Source organism: Macaca nemestrina, chromosome 2 (genome assembly GCF_043159975.1).
Source record: "Macaca nemestrina isolate mMacNem1 chromosome 2, mMacNem.hap1, whole genome shotgun sequence".
NCBI classification, from domain to species: domain Eukaryota; kingdom Metazoa; phylum Chordata; class Mammalia; order Primates; family Cercopithecidae; genus Macaca; species Macaca nemestrina.
Window position 1 is genome coordinate 138,971,184 of NC_092126.1, and position 26,180 is coordinate 138,997,363.

Below are 26,180 nucleotides of genomic sequence, written 5' to 3' on the forward strand. Positions count from 1 at the left end.
AAGCTCTTTAATTAAGTTCCACCTATTTATCTTTGTTTTTGTTGCATTTGCTTTTGGATTCTTGGTCATGAAGGCTTTGCCTAAGCCAATGTTTAGAAGAGTTTTTCTGATGTTATATTCTAGAATTTTTATAGGATCAGGTCTTATATTTATTTAAGTCCCTGATCCATCTCGAGTTGATTTTTGTATAAGGTAAGAGATGATAATCCAGTTTCATTCTCCTTCATGTGACTTGCCAATTATCCCAGCATCATTTGTTGAATAGAGTATCCTTTCCCCACTTTATGTTTTTGCTTCCTTTGTCGAAGATCAGTTGGCTGTAAGTATTTGGGTTTATTTCTGAGTTCTCTATTCTGTTCCATTGGTCTATGTGCCTAGTTTTATGTAAGTACCATGCTGTTTTGGTGATTATGGCCTTATCCAAAGAGTATATATTACATTTTATTATGGTACCAGGCAGAGACATTGGTACAGCTAATATATGCCCTTATGGAACTCAAGATTTCTTATACTGAATACAGAATAAAAGTAAATAGGAATATTTACAGCTGTTAGGCCTTTAGTTAATTTTGTCTAGATGGAGTTTCAAATTACTTATGATTTGCTGTCAATTCAGTGCATAAGGAGAAATTTACCTTATAAATAGCTTAGAAAGGAGCCATGTCATAAAATGACATGTCTCAAAATGTCTCTTGAAGCCAACTTTTCTTCCAGCATGGCAAGAGATCACCATTTCTCTTGCTGAGCATCTAATGAAGTCATAGGTTTGCTGTAGAGGCTATGTTGTGTGAAAAGTACTACTTTAAAATATTTGATAACTTCAGAGTCACAACATGCTCATATTCAGAAAACATGTGACCCTGACTTCCACTGATCCGCAGCTCCCATATTACACCAGCCATGGGTAGGTTATTTGCTGAGTGTACCCTCATAACCCAGTTTTTACTGTATCTTGCTCTTGAGCAAGTTCTATTTCTCCTTCCAGTACACTCCAGTACACTTCCTCTCTGTTTTTTTGTTTTGTTTTGTTTTGTTTTTACTTTGCAGCAAGTCAGTAGAGTTTAATTTAACTAGTTTATTGTGCATACACTACGTTTTCTTTCAGTCATACTTTTCAAATCTTAGTAATGAAGCAAACAACCAATAAGGACCCAAATGGTTGTTTTGCCTTAAATTACTTTCTTTTTAATATTTTCTTTTTAATATTCTTCTCCATTCTTATTTTACATTTGGTGGGTATCTATTTGTATCTCTTTGTATTTATTTGTATCTCTTAAGTAAAAGAAACTAAGGGATTTTGAAAAAAAACACACAACTTTTCACTAATAATAGAGAATAAGTTGTTAGTATCTATGTCAATGGTGGTGAGGGAAAGGGTAAACGCTTTCTAGAGTAAATAAATTCAAAGGATTGTACGTCATGTTAATATAAAAAAATTAGAAAGATGTTTTCTTTGATTATAGCAGTATATTGTGTATACACCCTTATCTAATAATGTTTGAGCCTATCCCTCCACTATATGTATATCCTAAATTGTAGAGACACTAGTATGCTAAAATTTATCATAAGAAAACGGTAAAAGGAGAGAAATGTTTAAAAATGAGATGAAAATCATAAGTACATGTGAGTGTGTATATATATATATGTATATATGTTTCAATATTTCTTGTTGCATTCTAAAGGATGGTCTGTGTACCTCTTTCCAGAGATCATGCACCTACAACATGAAGGAACGATAGAAAACCTAATAATACAGAGACTGGCCAGGCATGGGGGCTCACGCCTGTAATCCCAGCATTTTGGGAGGCCGAGTGGGGTGGATCGTGAGGTCAGGATATCGAGACCATCCTGGCTAACATGGTGAAACCCTGTCTCTACTAAAATTCCAAAAAATTATCCAGGCATGGTGGCGGGTACCTGTAGTCCCAGCTACTTGGGAGGCTGAGTCAGAAGAATGGTGTGAACCAAGGAGGTGGAGCTTGCAGTGAGCCAAGATCGCGCCACTGCACTCCAGCCTGGGTGACAGAGTGAGACTCCATCTCAAAAAAAAAATTAAAATAAAATAAAATAATACAGAGATAATTCTTTGTTTACAGTAAACACTAAGAACACACACACACACACACACACACACAGAGAGAGAGAAAGAGAGGGAGAAAGATTAGATTCGTAGCAAGGAACTTACATACATGATTAATGTGGGTGCCTTCTGAACCAAAGTTGAAGGAAGCAGATGAGAGCTCTGTGGGCGAAGGCTGCTTCTGTGAGCATACAAATAAGTTTGATTATAGCTACAGTTTCCATGCCTAATGCCAAACAACTGCCTTGAAATTCCTAAGTGAGAGTGTGGTGGGTAATTCAGCACAAGTACTGATCTCTGTTGTCATGAGTGTCCTTAACAGGGGTAAGAAATGGGGACCCATTGGGGAAGAGCCACCTGATGTGGCTTCATGACATGATGGATTTTGAAGAGATGTCTTAGACAGATCTAATGTTAGAACAATAACAGTGGTACCATGGCTGTAGGAGATCCTGAATGCATGACATTCTTTATCACTGAGATAAAGAACATTCTAGATTAAGTCATTTAACATTCACCACAGCAAATGGAACAGCAGGGTCAGCAAATCTCATTTTGAATCAACATATGCAAACATTGCATTATTTCTTTTCCCCACTGAGAGACTGTTGTAACACACACAGGATGCTACACACAACAAAGTGGGAGCCAGGTTCTGTATTATTCTACTTAGGTAAACTTCTATTAGCCTGCAGAAGTCAGTGAACACAATTATATTAAAACAATGTGTACCATGGACCCATTGGTTAGAAGCCATATTAAACGCAGTTTCGTGCATGGTTAGTCATCCATAAACATTTCTGTTTGTAATAATAATGGTGTCAGAAGTAGGCCTTATGGGGCTGAAATGAGGTTACTAAACAAAAGTATTAAGGGCACAGTCTGTGCAGTGTGTCACTTGGTCAACTGGAAAGCAGTGACGACTTTTCTTATACTTGCCAGGGTGGAATTCTTCTCAGTGTATTGGTGTGAGGTTCTCTCCGGAGGCATTGCAATCTGTTTATAACTTCTTGGCAACAGCTTTTGGAGTAAGGCCAAAGAGATTGTCAAATAATACACAGAGTGGAAATGAGTTGTTTGAATTTTTCAGCCATCTTCCTTTTCTTAGGGCCAAAGATGTAGTTTTATAAATCTCCTTAATCCGTAACTTCTACCAGAATGAGTCAGAATTATTACATGGAATTTAGCTCTTCTAAATGATGTTCAGTCATTAAATTATGACAGCTGGTATGCAAAAAAAAAAATGTTGACTTATTCCGATTGTTCTGATGCCTAATAGAAAATCTAGTTTTTAAAAAGCGTGTTCATGGGATGGCATTCAAAAACAAGCTTAAGCAATCTTTTTGAGATTGGGAGCCAATCCTTGAGACACCTGGGAATGAACAGTAAAAGGATTGGATATATTGGTTGAATCAGTCCCCTCATTTCACATGTTGTTGTTTTAAGAGATAGGCGGCTTGGCAAACCAGGGTGAGAGATGACCTCTTGAGTTGAAGGCTTATATTCACTCTTTAGTTCAGAGGTCTGATCTTTGAATGCTTCCTGACAAAGCTCTCCTCGTTATGGTCTATATCATTTTGTTTTGACAGATTAGTCACAGCATCAGACAGATGCAAGTAGCTATTGTGCCAAACAGGTCAGGAGAACTGCTTTGTAGAAATACTTACAATTGTGGTCTGTTGCAAAATACGTGAATTCATAACAGAAGACACATCGATAAGGTTTTCAATAAGAAGTGTAATTATGTGGCTGCCTTTTGCATGCCTGCCCTCTCTGCTTCTTTTGTTCCTTGACAGAAATTCACAGGACCCGTTTTTTAGCAACACAGTAATACTATTGCTTAGGTATTTGAGTGGAAATTTTGAGGGGTGTGGGGAGAAAGAAAAATTAAATCTGTTTTTTTAAAGAGAAAACGTAAAAATTAATTTAAAAGTGACTCCTTAAATGATAATTATTTCCAAAATTACAACTTTCTAATCTATCCCTAGGTCCTGTAAACTGCAAACCATAATCCTGTCTTCACACTGCAAACAAATCACAGTGGAACTAAGGGGAACTTAATTTACGGGTAAGAGTATTTTCCTTAATCAGTTGTTTTACGCATTTTTGATTGTATTTAATTATTGCAGTACACAGTGCAGGAGTCACACAGAATAAAGACAAGGAGACGTTGCAGAACTTACGTCTTCACTACATTCTTAGCGTAGAGATGGACCAGATGTATCGTACAGTGAAGGTTTTTTTGTTTTTTGAGTTCCATTAAATTGCTGGCTTATTTTTGAAAGAGCAAAACCCTTACCTTAAAGTTGTTTTTCTTGTTGGCTGACCTGTTAGCATAGTCGAAAGTGGAATATGTATAATATTTATCAAAATGTAATTTTTAATAGAAAAATAGTTTCGTCACTGGGATTTGAGAAGGTTCACTTCTAAGGAGGCTTGAAGTTTCAATGAGAAAACCTGTATTTTCAGGGGGTAAACAGAGCTCATGCTTCAGAGTCTGAACGACTTTCAGCTTCAGTCACTGTTCCTTGAATTTGAATCCATTTGAAATCTGACCTGAGTCCTTGATTGGAGTTTTTTCAAATTCTTTGTGCAACACTAACCTGAATTATAACTAATTTCAAAGAGTTTGGAACAATGAGAAAAGTCCACGTTGGAGGGAGGTCCAAACACAGAGTGATGTAGTTCTAGTTAAGTTATTTAGCTATTTTTATGATCCATGTTATAAACCATAAAACTGGAATAATAGTTGTAACCGCCTACAGGTGCAGCTTAAATTAGATTATTATGATAATGCATATTAGCACTGGGTTTGGTCCATACCATTGTGTTTGGTTCAGTAAGTGCCAATAATTAGTATCACAACTAGTTTTTGAAGACAAAATGATTGGAGGTAAAACAAAAATGAGTAGTAATTTTTTTTCTCAAAGATGAAAGAGTGATTTTCTTACTTTCTCAAGAGCACATTATGTCACTAAGAGAATATGCACTCCAGAAGAATTAAGATGTTACTTGGTGCATGAACAATTTTTTTCTATGCATTTGTTGCAAATGAGACCTTAATACAAATATAAAATAATGAAGACAATGTGGAAAGAGATAGAGCATCTTGACTTTATGAGTCATTGTTAGCATACCTGGTTCCCAGTAACCCCCAGTGGTCTTCTAAATGAATGGAGGCTATACCAAGAATCAGTCTATGAGGAAACTGTGTGCTTTGAAAAACATTTGCTCTCTTCTCTCATCCACTGGAGTGGTTTTGCTCTCCACTATTTTTAGATCTTTGCTTTGGGACTTTCCCCAAAGGGGTTCTCCATACAGGCTTTCTCACCACAGGGCATCTTCAAGTCTCTTGTAACATTAAAAATGGTTTGAAGTATATTCTAATATCGTTAGAGAAAACTCTTCCCAAAATCTGATTAATCAGTTCCTTTGATGATGATTGTATGGGATACATTTATTCCATGAAAACCCTTTTATGATTTCACTTTATATGAATTTCTAGTTCATAAGAAACATAGGTAAATCTTCTGAGATAGTAATGAACAAAATATAATACCCAGGGTATTAAATTTTAAAAAAGAGATTTTCATACTACCGTGAGGAACCGTAATTGTGGTTGTGTCATGATGATGTATTAATAATTGTGTCTCTTGACATCATGAAAATGGATGGTAACCTGTAAAACACCCTTCTTGCTCAAAGCCCTGCATTCTTTCCTGTATTTTATTGAATTATGTTTATTTCTTGTGTTCCTCGTGGTGATTGATGAAATCATTATTTAATTCAACAAAATAAGTTCCCTTACTCTCAGTTTTCATTGTGCTAGGGAAATCAGCAATCAGGTTTCAGGAAGGGTTTGTGGAATCATAGTCATAAAACACCCACACCCACACCCACACCCACACACGACATAGGCATTTACCTAATCTTCAATTTTCTTTTGAGAATCTCTCTTTTGGAAATTTCCTCCCACAATACCCAGCCTCTCAAGAATTTAAAAACAATGGAGTAAAATACTCTTCAAGCTCTGATTAGATTACAATATGTGAATGCTAATTTTGTTTTTATGTGTTTCAACACCCAAATTTATCTGAACTTAGGGCACAATAAGCAGTTTAACTGTTAGAAATCTTATGAGATTGAGTTTGTGCCTATCAGATGAATACAGATTTATATATACATTTCAATTATTGCTCTACCTATGTATAATTTATTCAAAGGTGACGTTATCCATGCATCTTAACAGAAGGCTTAAATAGTTGAATGGCAGAGACTACATTTTTGCTGCAGAAGATCATGATAAAACATGTGCTGAGACTGCTTGATGGTACTTATCTCTACATACTGCATCTCATACTGATTTATGGATTTGGGTGACTTATTTTATGTCAAAGACATAAAGAGAGTAGAGAAGAGAGAATAGTATTTTCATTTAAGTCTTAGTAAAGTTCTATTCTATGAGACGTTATAGCTGCCTTCTCTTGGTGGTCTGTGAAGTTTTTATAAAGATATTGATTATTTTCCAGTGATACACAAATCTACTGTCAGAGACCACTCAAATGCTTAGTTACACCAGGGTTTGGCTCCTATACCCTGAGGAGGACACGATTAACCAAATCCTCCTTTTTAAACGTTCTCTGGACAATGAACTGCACGTTCTGCACAAATACAATTCGCTTGACTACTTTTACCTCTGCCTCCTTCCAGCTCTATTTACGTGCTTCACACTCAGTTGAAATAAATTATTTACACAATGGTCTTGTGAACATATCTTTGAGGGCAAGTTAAATTTTTATTTGCATTATTACCTGTGAGAACACAACCTGGGGCGTATTAGATGCTTTGTAAGTGTAGAGGTAGGGAGAAAGAGGAAGAAAGAGAGGAAGAGAAGGAGGGAAAGATTTTCCTGATAGATCACTTCTTAGACACTTTCTGTACTTAGAAGTTCTGAGATTGCCTCTCTGGATCCTGTTATCTTGGCAGTCTTGCTAAGAGTTTCCATTAACACTTAAACATGGTTACTGATGAGTCTTAATGTTCCCTTAACTTTCAGATCTCTGATGGCCCCACCTAGCAAGTGGGACCCTGGTCAGGAAGTTCACCTCTGTTAAATAAATACACATAGATTTTCAACATCCCTTCAGATGCATTCAGAGATGATAAAAGATTCCACTGGATGCTAGAACATTGTGCATAAATAATCAAAGTTTTATGCTCCTCAACAATGATGCTAACCCATATCCTTTTTATTTTTCTTTCCCCTGATACGAGGATATGAGTGCATCCGAACTAGTTCCATGCCCTTGTCCCAGAATTAATCATTCCTATCCATATTTGATGTTTATACCTTTTAAATATTTATGGGCTGTTATGTTCCTTTATTGTTGTTCACCCACTCTGGGGACAGTCAGAAGCCTCACATTTCTTCCTTAGCCAAACACCCCATTCCCTTCATCCTCTCTCGGCTGTTCTTTGGATTACCTCCAAATTGCATACATAATTTTGGTATTGAGGTGCCAAAAATACATTTGTTTCAACTGGAGTCTCATTGAAGTTGCTTTTACTCAAATCACGTCCACAAATAAATGTAATTTCCAAGGCATGAAATTCAGTAAGTTCTCCAAAGGGAAGCTGAGGTATACAAATATTTCATTATAATGCTACAGGTAGATTTTAAGTCACTAGGAAAATTACATCTCAAAATCAAAAGATTATAGAATGAGTACTATATGAAGAATTACATTTTAAAGCATAGGCCTGTGATCATTTTGCAGGTTTTTGTTGTTACTGTCAGCCTATTGGTTTTTATTAATAATTTTATTGAGGTATAACTGATACACAAAGGACATATTTAATGTGTACAATTTGCTGAGTTTGGACATTTCCAAGGACTCATGAGACTGTCACGGCAGTGAAGGTAATACATGTATTTATTACTTCCAAAAGTTTCCTCTGTCCCTCTTTGTTTTTGTTTGTAAGGTTTTAATAGGCTCAAGCTCAGTCTTCATAGCCTTTTTTTAAGTTAATTTTTTTCTTTCTTTGCAAATTTAGAAGGCAGATTCATTTCATCAAAAAGAAAACAGTTGCTCAGTTGCTATTGCATTGCAGATAAAAGACTGACCATAATGACCATTAAATTATTAAAGAATAAAAGATACTGAAACTCAGCAAAACTTGGGTGATCTCTTTAATAAGCAGACACTTTTAATCTTATATTGACATTTAAAAGGACTGTTCGAGTAGCAACATGACAGACTGCACATATAAAACGTCCATGAAAATATGTAGCACAACCAAACAAATAACTTAGAGCAAAATCCAATGAAAGGAGAAAATTGTGTTTCCTCAAGAAAATGCTACTTTTGCCCTAAGGCAATTCTTGTTGGAGAAAAATATCATGTAAGACATTGACACAAATCACAGACATCTCTTCTAAACAGTGGATTTTATTGAACTGCACACGTGTGCAGATATTTAAGGCCTTGGAAAGGAAATCAGTGAAATATATCACTATTATCACCAACACAACTGCGGAGGGCAAAGAGCAGACACATCTCAGATCCTAGTGATGAAGCAGGGAATTAAAAAGTAAATCAGAGCCTCCGATCAAAGGCTAATTTAGTCTGTCATAATTGATTTGCAGTGGAAGGAAACCTCATGCACAAAGATCAAAGATTAGTGACTTCACACTTACCACAACATCCCCACCCTAAAGGAGGGAAAAAAATCAGAGAGAAGGGGGAAAAAAGAAGAAGAAACATATCAAAGCTCACTAAGAACCCTGTGCAATATAATCTACCTTTCTTAAGGATAGCATGCATTATTCGAAAAATGAAAATGAATTTTATTATGGCATGTTTGAGTTCTACCCTTGAAAGAGTGAGAAACTGGCACTATTGGCTTAAGTAACTTATTTGCAAACAGACATTATTAGGCAGGGCCTTTTGCTGCAGTTGCTTCCCTTTATTTGTAGCCCTTCAAATGCATACATTAAGATTCTCTTCACAACTGCAAACAGCAGGTAAATAATTGTATATTTGAGAGACTATTGCCTATTGAATTTAAGTTGGTCACAGACTTTAGTCCACGCTAACATACTAATTGTTAACTTCCTGTTAACCAGTTTTATCAAGCCTTATGTAATTTTTGTTGTTTCAGTACATATTGTGAGTATAGCTGGCTCCCTAACTGTGTATGAATATTATATGGGGAGGAAAAAGTCCTGTTTCTCTATTCTTCTAGAATCTGTACCTGGGGCCTGTGAATTAAACTAACAAAAGACAGACTGATAGGAGAAAAAAACATTTTTTTTTTTTTGAGACAAGTCTCACTCTGTCACCCAGGTTGGAGTGTAGCGGTGCAGTCATAGCTCATTTCAGCCTTAATCTCCCAGGCTCAGATGATTCTCTTGCCTCAGCCTCTTGAGCAGCTGGGACTACAGGCATGCATCACCATACCTGGCTAAGTTTTTATATCCATAGAAATGGGGTCACACTATGTTGCCCAGGCTGGTCTTGAAATCCTGAGCGCAAGCAATTCTCCTGCCTCAGCCTCCCAAATTGCTAGGATTACAAGCCACAAATTTTATTTGATGTTAGTAATTTAATTTTTACATGCAGAGAGGATGTCATAGTAAATAAGTGAAAAACTCAAAAAAGCAATTAGACCAGGTTTGTATATCATTTTAACTAAGGGTGATAAATTGTGTAGAAGTGACAAGACAAAGGAAAAGAGATTTAGGCTTCTAGGAGCAGTTAATTGTGGGAAGTTAAGTATATGGGCAAAACTAGTGGAAGATTAGGGTTATTTTTAGTAAGATTTGTCTGTGCAGATCCGTCTCAGTACTGAGTTTCTATCTCCAGTGATAGTGATTGTCCTCCTGGTACAGCAGTGGGAAGGGGAAGACCCTCACAAAAGGAAATGCATGTCCTCCTTTTAGGCATATAGTGGGGAGGCAAAGAGCTCTTTCGGTATTTGCTGTTCCTGACTGCCTTCAGCTCAAAGTAAACCTTATGCCAAAGTGGTGTATTTTGGGGTGACATGTTCTGATCTCTTTCAGTTCCTATACATTATATTCTCCTATGATTTTGCTTTGTATATTTTATGACATTCTAAACCTGTGCCATGTGTAAAATGACAGTGAAAATGAAAGTAATCGTCTCATGAAATGTCTTTCTAGTTGTCTAATTATAGGGTGCCTTATTAGTTTGTAGGAATTAAGCATTTTCAAAGGCATTTATTTAACAATTGTTTTTGTGTGGCTGTTAAGAGCCACAGGGTTGAAGAGACAGTAGCAAACAAAGAGAGACACAGTTCTTAACCTCTCGAAGCTTATATTCTTATAAAGCAGACATGTTATTCAAGTTATAATGCAAACAAATGTAAAATTGCTGCTCTAATAAGTGCTACAACATGGTGATTTGACCTGTGGTGGTCAGAGAAGGCTTCTCTGAGCAACAAATGCCTGATCAGAGATGAGAAGTAAACTAAATCAGAAAGTAACACTAGAATGATCCATTTGATTGGGAACTTTAGTAGAATGCTTTCATTTTTCTTGAAATAGATGTGGAATCCATCTGTGCTGGGGAGGTGAAAAATTAGTCCACCTATCAGACAGAGTACAGACAGTGCTGTAGATAATTTACTGAGAATGGATTTTAGGTCCAGAAAAATCTGAGTTCCAACTTTAACTCAGTAACTTTTTGGTTGAAGAGTTGGACAAACTAGTCAATCTCTCTGAACCTGAGGCTGCTAATCTGTAAAGTGGACTCATAATCCTTATCTCAGATAATAATCATCTCAAGTAATGTTTGTTATCAATGTCATCATCATAGGGTTGATTTGCAATGTCATTTTAGGCAAACCATTTTATCTCTTTGAGTTTCAACTTCACATTTCTTTAAAATGAGGTAAAATGAGGGATGTTGGATTAAATGCTTTCAAGATTTCTTCCAGCTCTACATTTCCACGATTTTCCAAGCAAATGTAAAGCTGGAAATTTCAGTCTAGATATCATGGGAAGCCTATATCCTGGAAAGTTAGAAAAAGTGTTGTTTTTGGAAAACAGACTTTTTAAAAGAGGCATAATTCCACCCTTTAGCAATTTTACTTATATTTCTTTAATCCACACTTAGAAGTTTCTATTATCTTAGATTAAATTTTATAGCACATATTTCTTCTGCTAAAAAGCCTTTAAATTGTTTCAGTGGGAAGTTTAATTTCCCATTATGGTTGGTTTCTCAAATCATTCTTTTTGTAATTGTCACATTTTTACAGTCCTGTTTAAAACAAATTCAGTTTTTCAACTAAATATAGCCAGCTGAGTTGGAAATTGAAATACAAGGACTGCAAAATCAAATGATAATAACCCAACCATAAGGTTAAACTTTCCAACAACCACAATCTTAGAGACCACCAGAAAATTGTGTTGCTCGTTTCTTATAAAATATAAAATAATATTTTGAAGATTCTTGTGACTGAAGTAACATTTTATTACATTTCTAAATCTAGAAAAGGAAAACTATTTTTAACACCTTGTTACTTATTTAAACATAAAAATATTTAGTTTGATTGGAGCCTCTTCTTGACTCTATTTATGTTTTATTTAAATTACTATTGCTTTAGCTATGCAAAGCCTGCTTTTGATTATGTTTATGGTAAACATTTAATCTTTCTTTGTAGAGCCACAGATTTAAGAAAGTATCCAGATATATATATATTTTATATATATTATAGATATTACATATATTTTTAATATATACATTATATATATATATTATATATATATATTTCTATTTTGGTATTTTACAACCTCACTCTTATGTTTTGTATAATAAGTACTCTTAAGTGCTTTCATATTTATCTTCATTTTTACCTTAGGAAACACATATTGAATATATTAAATAGGCAGCCCAGGTGCTATTGTCCTTACGTTACAGGTTAGAAAACTGGGCCATTGACTTATTCAAGTTTGATTGTATATTTATCGAGTGAAAATTAGATCTCATATCTCATATCTTCTAACTTCTTATTTTGCATTGCCTTACTGATTTTCCAAGGTAAGACAGAACCTACCCAACCGAATGAAAGAGTACTGACATGAATTAAATCTGGTTAAATGCCTCATGGTCTGATTGTCCTCAATGATTATAGCATTCAATGGTATTTTATTTTGATTTACCCTTCCATTTGTTTCTTATAATACTTCCCATTTTGTTAGCCTATGTATAGATATGCTTTTCATTAGTGAATGTCCAATTATCATGCTTTCATTTTGGGTGGAAGACTGATTAGCATGGATTAATTAAGGTAATTAAATAATTATAGTTACTATAATATAACAGTATAGAAATCAACGTAGCATGGTCTAATTACCTAGTAGTTAGGAACATGTGCTTTGGAGAGGTGATTTAAGTGGGCTTGAATTTGACCTTCCATACTTACTAATAATGTGTGCTTTTGCAAGCTACTTAATCTTTATGAGCCTTAATTTCTCATCAGTAAAGAGGAGATGGTAGTACTTACAGAGTTTATTTTTAATAGACACATTTCTCTAATTGTACTATATTTTATACATGGTAAAAGCTCAATATTAGTATTAACAATACTTTTATTGCCCTAGCCATGGCCGTGACATATCTCACTATGAACCAATTATGCTCCCTTAGCACCATAGTTGTAGAGGATGGGACAGTTAATGTAAGTTAGGTTGTTTAGAGTTCTTCCCTAAGGATTTATTGAATTGATGCTGAAGTAACAGAGCTGGTATCAGATAACTATACCAGTACATAAGCAAGAAAGAAACAAGAATAAGCAGAGATGTTTGGGTTTCTGGATCCAGGGGTCCTGGTAGTTGGTTCCTTCTCTGCCTTTTCTGTAGTTTTTCCATGTGGGTCAATACAGTTCCATAACTTAAGTTAGTTTAGTTTGATTTGGGTTCCTGTGACCCACTAATATAATCCAACAATACAACATCTTAAAAGACACATTTCTTTGTTCTTCAAGTTAACACGTATTACTCACAACAGTATCTTATTACTTATTTATTTATATGTTTATTTTCTTTCTCCCAATTACTAAAATGTAAGCTCTATTTGTTTTTTTTTTTTTTTTTTTTTTTTTTTTTTGAGACGGAGTCTCGCTCTGCCGCCCAGGCTGGAGTGCAGTGGCCGGATCTCAGCTCACTGCAAGCTCCGCCTCCCGGGTTCACGCCATTCTCCTGCCTCAGCCTCCCGAGTAGTTGGGACTACAGGTGCCCGCCACCGCGCCCGGCTAGTTTTTTGTATTTTTTAGTAGAGACGGGGTTTCACCGTGTTAGCCAGGATGGTCTCGATCTCCTGACCTCGTGATCCGCCCGTCTCGGCCTCCCAAAGTGCTGGGATTACAGGCTTGAGCCACCGCGCCCGGCCATGTAAGCTCTATTTGAACAAAAACTTGCAACATTCTTTCTTCAGCTATTAGAAAACCTCTACCACCTACTAGGTTCTCAGTAAATATTGGGCAATAAATGGATAAAAAGAGAAAAGAAGTAACACTTTTCTAAAAGTGCTCCTGAATTAAAATTGCATCTGTGTTCTTTCCTGAATAGACTGGAAAAGGACACAAATTTAATATTTACTGAGAACTTACACTGAGCTAGCCATCATGTTAGATATGATATATCTTTCGAACTTGATGGTACTATCTCCATTTCACAAATGCACAAATGGAGGGACAATGAGCTAAAGCCAAATTGGTGACCTCCTGGTTCTCTGCTCAGACCGACCTTTGAGAACCAGATGCTTCCCCAGCTGCTGGGGTGTGTCCAGTAGCTTGCACTTACATGTCAGCTCTGTTTTAGGGATTGCCTCAGTGGAAGAGAGTACTCCTTTGTACAATGTCATGTCCCCTTTCCAGGGAAGCCCACATCTAATGCCTATAAAGGCCCAACATCATCAGCTCAGCTCAGGATAACTCTTAGAATCATTCCTGCTTCAGAACACCCTGTAGGGTACCCCCTTCCCAAAAATTGATCTCACATCCCTCACTAATAAACAAGACTCTTCTTCCCAGGGAAACCAACCTGCTATGGTAACTTTCAAATATCTCTGCCCAAGCTAGTGACATGGCCTCTCTAAGGAGGTAAAATGGGCTGATACCCATTGAAGCTGGGAGAAGTATAGTTCCAAGGTATGATTTGAGAAAGGGCTAGGTATTTTCTAGTGTCTTGAAGATAGGCTTTTTAGCTGGGGCACAGGGAGCTGGTGATGAGATGACTGTCAGGGCAGCAGACATCAGACTATGCAGGGCCTATAAGCTGCGTGGCTTAGTCCTTTTGTGCTGCTGTAATAGAATACCACAGACTGGATATCTTGTGGATAACAGAAATTTATGTCTCACAGTTCTGGAGGTTGGGAAGTGCAACATCAAGGCATCAGCACCTTGTGAGGGCCTTCGTGATGTTTCCTTCAGAGTGGAGATAGCCATGTCTCACATGGTGAAAAGTGGAAAGGCAAGCTAACTAAATCCTGCATGAAGACTCTTATAAGGCCTTTATGAGGGCCTTAATCCCATTCATGAGGGAGGAGCCCTTTTGACCTACTCACCTCTTAAAGGCCCACCAGTTAATATTATTAAATTGACCATTAAGTTTCAACACTTGAATTTTTGAAGGGATGCATTCAAATCCTACCATCGTGCAAAAAAGCCAAAATTGTATTTCCTATTGTCCCTACCCTTTCCTCAGATGCCAAGATTTGCCTATCTCCAACTCTAGCTACAATTGTTCTGAATTTTGGGGCTCATTTCTACTGCATGAATTTGTATTTGAATTCAAGACTTGAAAGATTAATTTTCCTTTTAGAATGTTATTCATATACCCTTTCATTATTAACCTGCTCACTGGTTTCCTAATATAATTTTAGTCTCAAAAAGTGGTTGCATTCTGGCAAAAGGGTGTTTTGAGCTAGAGTTGTTATGCTGTTAGTCAGTTGTTTGTAGTTAAAAAGTCTCTTTTTTAATCCACTGAAATGACTGGAGTCCCAGCTGCTAGGATTCAAAGGCAACAGGGAAGATTTCTTAGAGTTTCATGTGATCATTAAAACCTTTCCAGACATTTTAAGTGATTATGATTTCTATGCTGTATTGACTTACAATTAGAGATCATTCAAATAACTTAGAATTCAGTAACTTCTAGTCACAGAGAGGCACAGATAGGCACTGTTGACAACATTTTGCTTGAAAACTGGTGGTGTCTTTGTGTGTGTGTGTGTGTGTATACATACATATACACTAAACTGTACTGCTGTATGTGTGGGAAAAAGTCTAAATGCTAAGGATTTTTATTCTAATTTGGGCAAGTGTCTGTGCTCAATGGAAGCAGGTTGGTATCTAAAATCTGAAAAATATAAAGATAAATGGATCATATGTGTACTTCAAGCTTTATTTTCTTGCATAGCTTTTTTTCCTAGTATTTCTTGACAACCTAGAACAGTAGTTCTCACCTTTGACTGCCTATAACCATTGCCCGTGGCATATTTTAAATGTAAGGATCCCTGGACAGATACTCTAACTCAGTGGGTGGAGCCTAGGTAGCTGTTTCGTTTGTTGTGGTAGTTGCTCTCTTTAATGTCTACCCATGGTCCTGTAAGACAACTAGGGTTGTGAACCATCTGTCTGTTACACTATCTAAAAGGAAGGTGTCTGTGGATTCAGGGTATCTCTTACCTTGCATACTTCCACACTTTCAACTTTCTAAAATTCCTGGGATTCATGTTCCCATTCCCCAAAGAATAGTGAGTTACCTATAATTATCTACAGCACCCATCAATAATGCCTTTACTTCTTCACTTTAAGTTCTGCTTAGAGCTAAAGATATTCTAAGCAAAGTAAGGAGGTTTCATACCTCTGTGTATCCATAAGTGTACCTGACAAAGAGACGAAACATGAAAGCGAAACAATACTGATAAATGAAATTTTAAAATATAATACAACTATGATAGGTAGTCTATATTCTGGCACTTCATGAAATCTCCAAATTATTGTATATTACCATAGCATACAAGTTTTACTTATAGCATGGTAAAGCAGAGTTCCTCCTTTTGAGTGATGTACAGCTATTGCACCGCTCTAAGTGGTAACTTAACTTAGAATAAATATAAATATAATTATCTAGAGTTGTACAACTCAGCACCTCTGGTTTGGACCAGAGAAGAAGGCCTTAGAGTAGTGGTTTTCAACCAGGAGTGATTTTGCCTTTCAGGAGCATTTGGTAACATTTGGAAATATTTTTTGGCTGTCAACACTAATGAGGGAGAGACTTGCACCTGGTCAGTTGAGGCCAAAGATGCCACTACAGCAGAGGCCAAAGATGCTGTTACATGTTCTGCAACACTCAGTACAGCTGAATGCAAAAAAAGAACTATCTTGCCCCAAATGCCAATCATGCTGAGGTTGAGAAACCATGGCTTAGGGTATTGTATTAGTCATCCTGGCCCACAAAATTCCCATGAAAATTTGGGAATGAGGGGAGGATTCATATGTATCTTTTTGGTGTTGAATTTGTAGTGCCTGGGAGCATGCTTAGCATGCAGTAGTTACTAAATATATTCTTTGGATGACTGAGTGATGGCATGATTTGAATCGGACAATGTTATTTTACCAGCCCTGGGAGATGGGCAAAAGGGGGCTGCTTAGGAGCAAAGACACAAGTCTGTGTATTTCTGTGCTTGCCTTTCCATGGAAATTCCCATTCAAGGGGGTACCTAATATGTAAGTGATTAAAGATACCTCCTCCTTGGATTTTCCATGGTGTCTCGTATTCTCTAATTAGTTATTCCTTAAAGTTTTGTCCACCTGTGTATCTTTAGTGGGTATGGTTTCATGTCACCTCAAATATAGAGGCATTAGCTTTTCTTAGTTCAGTATATCTCAGATTATGGGATAGATAATATTGAAGGGATATCAAATGATCATAGGTAACCTAAGGTATAATGAAATATAGACTCATATAAAGCAATTTTTTTTTATCTTTAGTTATCTTTCCCTTAATTCTTTCAATATTTCAGGTAGAGTCAAAGGCTGGCTTTGTACTATCATGATTTTATAACTAATTTTTAACACCATCTCATCTCTCTCCTTCTCCTTCTCCTTCTCCTTGTCCTTCTCCTTCTTCTTCGACAGAGTCTCTCTCTGTAGTCCAGGCTGGAGTGCAGTGGCACCATCTCGGCTCACTGCAACCTCCACCTCCCGGGTTCAAGCAATTCTCCTGCCTCCCGAGTAGCTGGGATTACAGCGCGTGCCACCACACCTGGCTAATTTTGCATTTTTAGTACAGATGGGGTTTCACCATGTTAGCCAGGCTGGTCTCAAATTCCTAACCTCAGGTGATCCACTGCCTCGGCCTCCCAAAGTGCTGGGATTACAAGTGTGAGCCACTGGGCCCGGCTCTCTTTTAGATAAAGAGACAGCAAACCTCAAAATCAGAGATGCAGCTGGCCACAGGTCTATTTAAAATTGTTTTTATTTCAATTCATGTATTTTTCATGTAAAGTAGTGTTGATTTCCCATTTATAGCAGTGGAGAACATATTAAGATATTTTAATTTAAATAGAAAAGTAAGTCAATTAAAAATAAGTGCAAGTAGTGCACAGATAGAAAAAAATCATAATCATGTCACTTAAATAGGTGAAGAAATCATTGAATTTATTTGTTTTGTTAACATTGTCTCATCTTGATGGAAAGGATGGAATCTGGAGATTGCAGCTTGAATGGCTCTGGAAGAGGCAGCATGTTTTAAGGATTGGATGTGTTTACATAACTGTGGGGCCACATGGGAGGTGATACAGGAAGACTGAAAGAGGACAGCCTCAAAAGGAGGGAGCAAACCTTGAAAACACCTGCAGGGCCCCCTTTTTTTTTTGAGATGGAGTCCAACTGCATCAATTTAAAATGTTCACTTGCTCCCCCATGGCTGGCTGTCCAGGCAGAAGCAACATGACTTCTGGTTTGAAAGGCCTCTCAGATTAAGAAAGAATATTGTTTCGTGGGGACATCAATCACATTATTATGAATCATAGAATTATGAGTCATGTGTTATAGGTTGTTTTAGTCAACAAGACCTTGGATGTCCTTCACTTCAACCACTCTTAGGGGTATTGAAGGGTGTTGCCATTGCAATCTGTCGCCAACGTCTACTTCCACATCTTTAATAAAGTGTCTGCCTCTTGGGGCTTCCAAGTCCAAGCGTGGAGTTATGTTTGTAGGAGCCTCAAATCTCTCTCTCAAGAATTTTCATTTGTCTTCCTCAGTTCTTCCCTGTGAAACTACGGAAATTAAAATCGAAACCCTGTTCTATGACCTTCACATGTTTGAAGATAGATATGATGTCTCACTTGAGTCATTTTTTCTTTGAGAAAACATTTCCAGCTCCTTCAATTTTTCCATCCATGAGATAATGTCTGTCTCTTCTTCCATCTTCAGACCTTGCCTTTGAATAAGCTCAGCTTGTCGGAATCAGTTTTAAATAGAAGCACCTACACTTGGATACGGTTTTCCAGGTGTTGCTTCAGTGAGACAAATGAAGAAAGTGAGACAATTGCAGCTCTTGTTCTAGATATCATACTTCTTTATCTGTACCCTAAGGTTACTAACTTTTTAGCAATTTCATCACATTGTTATTAACTAAGTCATTTTTTTTCTTTTTTTTTTTTTAAAAAGAAGGAACTACAGTTTTCACACACCTTTATTTTAAACGTATACCAACATCTTTTTTCTTTTCCAAGACAGGTTCTCCCTTTGTCACCCAGGCTGGAGTACAGTAGCTCTATCATGGCTTATTGCAGCCTTGATTTCCTGGGCTCAGGTGGTCCTCCCACCTCAGCATCCTGGGTAGCTGGGACTACATGCCACCATGCATGTATTCTTTTGTAGAGATAGAATTTCACCATGTTTCAGGCTGGCTTTGAACTCCTGGGCTCAAGTGATCTGCCCGTTTCAGCTTCCAAAATTGCTGGTATTACAGGCATGAGCCACAATGCCTGGCCAGCAAATGTCTTTCTAATAAAAGTATGTGTAGCTGTAGTGTGTGTGTGTGCATGCGTGTGTGTGTGTGTATGTGTGTGATATCACGGGGGTTGGGCAGGAGATAGGAATTGCAGAGAAATATGAACAAACTGTTAAACACAAAGAGAAACTAGAAATTCGAAAATATATGAAGTGTCTGACCCCAAGTTCAAGCTGAGAAGCTAGGCATCAATTTTATTTTTCCTTAGGCTGTTTCTTAAAAAGCATTTCTTCAAAGTTTGGTCCTTGAGCCACTTATCCGCATCATCTTATCAGGGAGGCCTTTCCTGTATATCCTATTGCTTGTTATCTCATCCACAATTTCTTGCTATCTGCTTTACCCTGTTTTATTATTTTTTCATAGCTCTTATTACTTCCAAGCATTTTATATCTTTTTATTTATGTATTATAAGGCTTCATGAAAGCAGGTTCTTTTTTTTTTCCACCACTGCTATTATATTTGTTACAATGATTTTATTAAATGAACAATTGAATAATAAGTAAAAAGTTAACTTGGAATGTGATTGCACATTCAGATTTTTGGATCCCAAGCTGGGCCTACAGAATTAGAATTTCAGGTCATGGGGCCCATTTAACTTACTTTTCTAGTGTTTTGTCTGTGTTCTAAAATTTTAGCAAGACTGAAAGTGCACACAATCTCAGTGCACCACACACTGGAAATAAAGTGTAATGAGTAAATTTTTGAACTATCAACTGGGCATGGTGACACATGCCTGCAATCCCAGCACCCTAGGAGGCCAAGGCAGGCAGATCACTTGAGATCAGGAGTTCAAGACCAGCCTGGGCAGCATGATGAAACCCTGTCTCTACTAAAAATACAAAATTGGTTGGGTGTGGTGATGCACACCTGTAATCCCAGTTAGGAGGCTGAGGCAAGAGAATTGCTTGAACCCAGGAGGCAGAGGTTGTAGTGAGTTGAGATGGTGCCACTGCACTCCAGCCTGGGTGACAGAGTGAGACTCTGTCTCAAATAAATAAATAAATGTTTGAAATATCAAAAAATGGCCATCTTCCTTTACATTCTTAAAGGAAAATGTAAGTCTGTATCAAGACATTAGAATATAATTATGTTGACTGCATATTTTAAGCCAACTGCATATTACTGGCCAACTGGAGATCACTATCTATTAATACATAAAATTTGCTATCATGTAGGTTTATTATTTACAGAGGTAAAAGGGTCTTATTCAAACCTTGTTTGGACTATCATGATGTCATGGTGGAAGATTCACTCCCAGGTCCTAAATAACATTCCAATACCAGCATTCAAAAAGCTACAAAATTGACACAGCTGGGGTGTAGTTTGGGAAATTTGTTCAAAATGCTAATCTTAGAAGTTAAAGGTGGAAAGAAAAAGTCTACATAAAAACCTTCCTTGGAAGGAGAAACTCTTATTTTCCTATAAATTTCATTACTAATAAAATAAAGGAGGAGAGCAATAAGAAACAAATAAGATTAAGGAAGCCAAATGGTTTTTAAATGAAATTATTTTTCTCAGACTTTTCCACAAGGCGTCAGCAGCTCTGTAACCATCAGATTGTCAGAAATTAGCCTGTTTTTTTTGGACAGTTTGAGAAGTCATTCCGTCTGCCTTATTTATTGTTTATTAAATTAATTTTACTTGATTTTTTGCAGACATAAATGAGATTCTTCTGAATGATGCCCTATGCTGTGAAACCTTAAAATAATGCTGTAGTCACTAGTTCTGCCTCTCAGCTAGTCAGAAGGGCACACCCTATGGTTTTACCTTTGATCATTGCACAAAAAGAAGAGCCAAGATTGTGTAACCTAAGTGTAATCAAAGTAACACAAAAATTACTTAGTGAAGCTAGCCCCGATCTGTTTAGCATGATGTTTACTAATTTATTTTTTTACCTCCAAGTAAAGTATTTGGTCTTTTTAAAAAAAGAAGGAAGAAGAGAAAAATAAAGAGCGGGAGGGAAGAAGATAGGGAAGGAAGAAAGAAGGAAAGAGGAGAAGAGAAAAATAAAGTAAGGAAGGAGGGAGAGGGAGCCTTCTCAAATTCAGAAAATAGTATTATTTTTTCTCTTATGAAGCATCGTGGAAGAAAATAAGGCCAGTTGCTACTAAAATTAAGCATTGGGCTGAGGTTAAGAAATCATATTCCATCTTTAAATTTTATATTCACTACATGTTTGGCCTTAAAAAGTCACAAACTTGTTGAGCTAAGATCTTACTTGTAAAATATATGAATTAGAGCTGAATGATATTGAAACATTCCAGCTTTAAAAACTATATGACTCTTTGATTATTAACATAACTGTCAGATTTGAAACACAAAGATAGAATGAGTATATAGAAACATAAGCCACAGACTTAGCAACCAGCTCTCCAAAACCTCTGTTGGTATTTATAAGTAGAAATAATTTTGAGTAAAAAGATAATTGTGAAGTACAATTACTACTGATTATAATTCAATCTTCAATGTTTCAGTAGAAAGAAACTGAACAACATATATTCTTAATAACTTCCTTAAGTCAATAATTGAGTTTGAGAATATTTTAGCAGCTTGAGTGTATTCACAGACTAGATCTACATAGTACTTACAGGGCAGAGTTCATACATTTAAATGCTAAGGGATGAGGCATTAGGAGAGGTATAAGACAACAGGGAGTGGTGAGGACTGGTGCACTGAAAAACAGGACTGTTTTAAAGCAGGAAAGCTCTACTCAGCTCTGGAAGAATTTTGCTGTGTGCCAAAGCAGAACTAGTCTTGTCAGAGTTTCTAGGTTTTGGAAGAAAGGACAGAAATCAGCATTTTAATGTTAAAACTCATAATGTTTAAGACATGGGAGCTCATCCAAACCTTCAAAGACATCACTGTGCAAATGCAAACTAAACAAAACACACCTGTGAGTTTGGCCCTGCTAGGGTTTCTGGAGTTTCCTTTGTCCCATTCAACTATCAGGTGAACTACAATTAGGTATTAATCCTTAATGACAGCTTCCTAATGAACTTGTTTAGCTATTTCAAGAGGATCCTTCCCTAAAGTATTCAGAATAGCCTTGAAACATGAAGACCACTTCAAGTGCTATGCAAAGTGAGGGAAATTTGGAGAGTAGATTTTTCTGAAGATTTCTCTGCTAAATCAGTTGCACTCAACTGGAATCCAGATGTGCCAGCACTGAAGCTCCATCGCAGGCAAGGCCGCTTCATTGACCCTACCTTCTGTCCACTCAAGTTCCCCGAGACTCCTGGTGATTTATTAAGTGAACTCCTTGCCATTTGTAAGAGCTAATTCAATCTCATCCCCAGGGTGATATAGGTACATTAAGAGCTGCAGCTCTTAGATTAATCAGGAAAAAAAAAAAAAAAAAAAAAAAGCCAAGGGCTTGCTGAACATTTAACTGAAAATTTCTCATTTGTACCTGATGGTTCTGAATTTTGCCAACTGTTTCTTTGTATCCTTGTGACATGTTTCTTATTTGTCATTTTTTCTTTTAAGAAGCAATAATGTAAGGGAAATGAAATGTTCATTTGTTACTGGAAACTTACAGTGATGAGATGTGGTACATAAGACATCATAAAATGTCCCTCATTTCCATTTGCATTTGTCACTGCTCCAAATCATTCATGTATCTCTATATCTGCATCTGCATCTAGCTTTGATTTATTGACATAATTGATGTAGAGTGAGTTTTCCCAAAGACATGAATTATATTAAATTTTTGATATATGCATGTATTTGCTTTTGCATATCTTAGTTTTAGATTTTTATAGCTCTTCGAACTCAGAGAACATTCACCATATCTGTATTGGCCTAGGGAATGTTGGAAGAGTGATTTTAATGATGCCACATATTTTTGCACTGTTCTTAGCTACAAACAATTGTATAAGCTATGCCTTTTGAATATATTCATGTACTGTGCCAAATAGTAGTAGTGCAAAATGCTAATGTTGGTTTTAAAAGAATGACCTTTCCTTGTGTGTTTCTTTCCAGTGATCTGCTTATCTAAGACAGATAATATTGATGGACTGCACTATCACAGTTTTAGACTTGCAGAAATGCCTTGGAGTTTTTTGTTTGACATTTCTTTATCCCTTGGGTACTTTGCTCTGACTCTGTCATTTAGACTTTACTGTAAGGATAACCAATTAGTAGTTAAATGAGTTGAAGCAGTCTTTTTATGTACTCTATTCAAATAACACTAAACTCACTGTCACATGAATAGGAGATACGAATTATTTCTTTATGCACTTTTAAAGCAAGCCCACACAGTAAATGATATTGTTCATAACCCCTGCCTTTATTGCTTTCTTCCCTACACTTAGGGACCCATTTTGAAGAAGAACTTGTAGATATCCTATTCTGCATTCCAGTAGAAATAAGAACTCAGTAGGAATAGGACTATGTAGTTTTTGTTTTTTTCTTTTAATATACATATATGAATGGTAGAATTAGTTTTGAAAGCCATACTCTAAAGGAACAACAATGAGAATACTTGCTGGGAATTCATCTCTTTAAGAAATAGCAGAGGACTGTCAAATTAACAAAATACCCCTGGTCTGTATCATTTGTACATGGTACAGATACATATTGTGGACCTACTGTGTTCCAAACCCAAAGATTGAAGAAGTAAATTCTCACTTCCCGTCTTTGACATATTCAGAATTTGGAAATGTTTAGGAAGCTAGAGGTCAATAGTCAAAATCTAACTCTTAGAATGAAAGATCCTTGGTCTTTTAACAAAGGACATCTGATTAATGAAATAGTCTTAGAGTTGTAGGAGAAATGTGTCATTCTGGACAACAATGACCTTCTGTCTCTTTCACAACGGACTGTTTGCATAAAAGACCAGCGTACTTAGTGAATTAGACATCTACAACACGGTGTAAACATTCCTTTGCAGTCATTGCTTCCTAGTCAGTCATAGAGACCACTTTGAAGGGCCTTTATTTTGAACACTAGGAAAGAACTACAGGAGAGCTACAACCCTCTGCAGTAACCCTCTGCAGTAGTAAAATTTACAAAACAAAGTTTGTAAATTTGCTAATAATGATGTTACATATCATTGGGACATCAAACCTGTCTAATGTGCACTAGTACTCCCACACTACTACTGCTAATGCAACAACCATTTACTAGGCATATTGGCTGTGTGCCAAGTGCTGTGTTTATTTCTTACTTTCATAGGATGTATTATTTAATTAACAAGTAGCTAAGAGAGAGGGCTCCAGAGACAAACTGCTAAAGTTCATATTCTTGCTTCCATTATTTGCTACCTTATGTATAAAATGGAAATACTTGCCTGATAGGTTGTTATATGATTAAATCAGAGGACACTGGTTAAGTGCTTAGAGCACAGACTAAATGTTCAATAAAATTTGCTATAACATTTCTATAATATCACTCAATGAACATTTGCGATAATATTTTCATATCACTTACCGATTACTGTAACTCAAAGAATTGTGCTTTCTTATTATTCTTAGTTTACAGGTGAAAAACTGAGGTTCACACTAATGTTTTAGTCAAAAAAAACCCTGAAATTCTAACCTGAGCTGAAATTCTAACCCTGTTTGATCTGATTCTGCAGTTTCAGTGAGGGATGATATGTAAAGAGAAGGAGTAGGTCTGCACCTGAAATGTTTCTAGAATTCTATACAATGATCTGTGATCTTCATAGTCATTCAAAAACCTATGGGTGCGAGATGTGGGGAATGTGTGGAAGATGTCAGAATTTGTATTTACAGTCAAGCAGGGAATTTAATAAGGTGAAATTCCAAGGTTTTAAAAACTCAATGGTTTTTGTAAGGTGGGAGTGGAATGGAGAGTGAAGTAGTAAATTGGGATAAACAACCTAGGAGTCTTCTGGGATGGGAGAGATTTCTCCTCCGTATTCAAATTCTGGAAACCTTTTGAACTTTCGTCAAAAATAACAAGCCATCTAATAAACAAACAATTCCATGCAGAGAGAAAGAAATGGATGGGTGGGGTTTTGAAGCCAGTGGTTCTTTATCTGTGTGGCTAACCCACTAGGGACAGATGGTATTATTGGGGGCAGCTCTCAGAAGATTTGTAAAATGTGGTGAAGTCAGTACCATGGCCAACTTTGTTGTACAGTATCCTTGGTTAAGCATATATACCAGAAGAAGGAGCCATCTTTCTCGCACTTTGAAGGATTTGGTAGCTTATTCAGGACTTGGTCCTATAGCTGTGACAACAACAGGAGCAGCCAGCTCAGCTTAAGCCTCTGTTCCTTTAGACCTACAAGTGGCTCTGATGGGGACCTGCAGTGATGTACCAGCAAGCGACGAATGGAGACATTTCTTTAACAAGGAAAGCTATACAATTTCTACACGGGGAGGATTCAGTGGAAACAATCTGGTTAGAAGGGGGCTAGGGACTCACTTTGAAGCTCTAGTTGCACAACAGGCATGATGTTCTTACTTAGATTTAAGTTTCTTTGGAATTGATAAAAATTATGAGCAAACTGACTCCTTTCCTGAGGTACAAGTTTGCTCTGTGGCCACTGTTTCTCTTCTGTGAAAACATGAAGCTCCAGCTTTGGTGCTAGCAACAGAACAGAGGCTTACTTTGCAATATGTCTGACAGTGATTGTGTGGTTTTCCTGCATCAAAGGGTTAAAGATGAAATAAAACTTGCATTTGATTTTGAGTAAATAAAGCAAGAGCAAATGGCATTGTCCTGAACAATGTTAGCACACTGTAGATTCTTAAATTTATTGTGGTTAAGGATGGATGTTCTCCAGATTAGCAATGCTGCACTTCCAAAGTTCAGTGGAGGGCACTTTAAGATGCAATTATTTACACTTGTTGTTGTGATATTACAACAATAGTTAATAAGAGCTGAAGAGATTTCCTAATTATTTGAGGGTGCAGGAAATCATTTCACCCTCCTCTTACTTGAAATGCTGGGAATCAAGTCTGCAGGAAGCTGGCTGATCACAAATCATGTGTCAGTACCTCCATAACATTTACCTGCATAATTTGTCCTTATTATTTTTTATGTTGATGAATCTATGGTGACATATCTTGCATTTATCTGTTTTTT

General features: G+C 36.8%; 1 protein-coding gene across 5 annotated transcripts in view; it reads left to right on the plus strand.

Annotated features, from left to right (window-relative positions):
- LOC105479605 (cell adhesion molecule L1 like) overlaps window positions 1-26,180 on the plus strand; it is a 213,364-nt gene that overhangs the window by 45,240 nt on the left and 141,944 nt on the right. For all 5 annotated transcript variants that reach the window (XM_011737622.2, XM_011737625.2, XM_011737628.3 and 2 more), the window contains exon 2: window positions 4,069-4,148. The gene's annotated coding sequence lies outside the window, so the exon portion shown is untranslated. The remainder of the gene's footprint in view (window positions 1-4,068; window positions 4,149-26,180) is intronic.